We start from the raw sequence: 1,830 nt of genomic DNA on the forward strand, positions 1-1,830 counted from the left end.
ATGTATTGCGATGCTGGCTGCTCACTTGGACATTGCTGAGCAGCTGAAAATGCCAGTATTTGTGTAGGAGGAGTATGAGAAATTATAGTGCCAGATGATGAGCCTTTTTGCATTTAGGCTTTTTGTGTTTTTACCACCAAATAATTTGCACTTTGGTGCAGCATAAAACGTAGTCATTGTTCCTTCAAGTCCGAACGATGCAAGGATAGAAGGAGGGTGGGACAGAGGGAGGAGCGGATGGATTGATGTATTAACAGATCTTTGGGGAATTAGGATTTGCACTGAGCAAAGAATGAGAACAGAGAAAAAGACAGTGTGCCCCTTCAGTGAGGATAACATGTATAATATTGTATATCCGTAACTGGAGCTTGTACTGGGAGCACATTTTCCTTGTAATTTGTCATCCCCTCTCTTCATCCATCACCTCATGCCCAGCTGAGATTTAGTGGATGCATCATTAATCCACACTGCTTTACTCGCTTAATCCTGTTCATTATCACTGCTCGGGTTTGGCCAAAGTAGCTTAGATTTATGTCTTAGTTTGCTCTTGCTGGGTTTAGCCGCTCCTGTTGGTTTTGGAGGGAACACTGACTCACCACAGTCCTTGTTGGGGAGCTGGCTGGTGAGAAGTTGAACCATCACAATTCACTCTGCGCAGTTTCTGAGGCTGCTGTGTTAATTTGTGACCTTTTTTTTTTTTCTCAGGACGCGTCCATGTGTGTCAAACTCTGACAACATTTCGGTCAGGAGGTTTACGGTTGAATGCAAAAGATGGGAAGTGATAGCATGGATGGAGCCATGTAAGGGAAACCAGAGGAAAAGCCATCAGGGGAAAAACTGTCCAGATATGTAAACGGCGGTTATGGAACCCTTTCAACATCCTCTGTAAACCAAGATATAAACAATCATGGCTGAATTGAAGTGAAGGAAACACTAAACATGTGTCATACTAACGTTGTGGTTAAAACAAATCACATTTATGAGAGCTATTCCAAAGAAAATTAGAAATGCCCATGTGAATTCAGTTTCATGTTAAGTGAGATTATGTAATTATCCAGTCACTAATTCCATGGAGAAATTTTTGGTGTAAAATAAATACTTCAATAGCTCTTATTTTTAGATTCATGTGTGCTAAAGCAGCACAGACTCTAGTACTATTTTGTGACATTACAGCTATGATGGCATAATCTCTCTGTAAGTGCTGTCATTTCTTTGATTTCTTAAGTATATACAGAGGACATGTGAGTGAGCTCTTCTACAGAGCATATCATTGTTAGCAGTGCCTTCTGGTGGTCAACTGCAAGACTGACACGAGTAAATCCCTTCTCTTTGGATCCTCAGCCTGCGAATGCAGAGAAAGGCAAGATCATAGTCAGATTCGGGAATGACTGTGGAGGTTTATTACGCAGTAAGTGAATATGGGAAGGATACAGCTTCCCGACACTCTGTTGCTGCTTAAGGTAGAGAGATCTGCCCTGGAAGCTGCAGAGATGGAAATAAAAACCCCCGGCTGGGCTGATTTAGAGTGGTGCTTGCAGAGCACACCATGAAGCAATCAGGCATTATTCTGAATACAGGCTATAAAATAATAGCGCTCAGTTGCACTTAAGCTGTCAGGCTGATGCCTCAAATCTCAGAGTTCGTGACATCCTTCCCCAATTCTTCTCTCCTTTCCCTTTTCGTTCTCCGCACGTGATTCTCTCTCTAAATATGCTGTGGATATACTGTAGCCTATAGTCTATAGGCTCGGGCGCGTGCGTGCTTGTGTGTGTGTGTGAGAGAGAGTGAGAGAGAGAGAGAGAGAGAGAGGGGGGGGGGGGGGGGGGGGGG

Source organism: Micropterus dolomieu, linkage group LG07, assembly GCF_021292245.1.
Source record: "Micropterus dolomieu isolate WLL.071019.BEF.003 ecotype Adirondacks linkage group LG07, ASM2129224v1, whole genome shotgun sequence".
Taxonomy (NCBI): Eukaryota; Metazoa; Chordata; class Actinopteri; order Centrarchiformes; family Centrarchidae; genus Micropterus; species Micropterus dolomieu.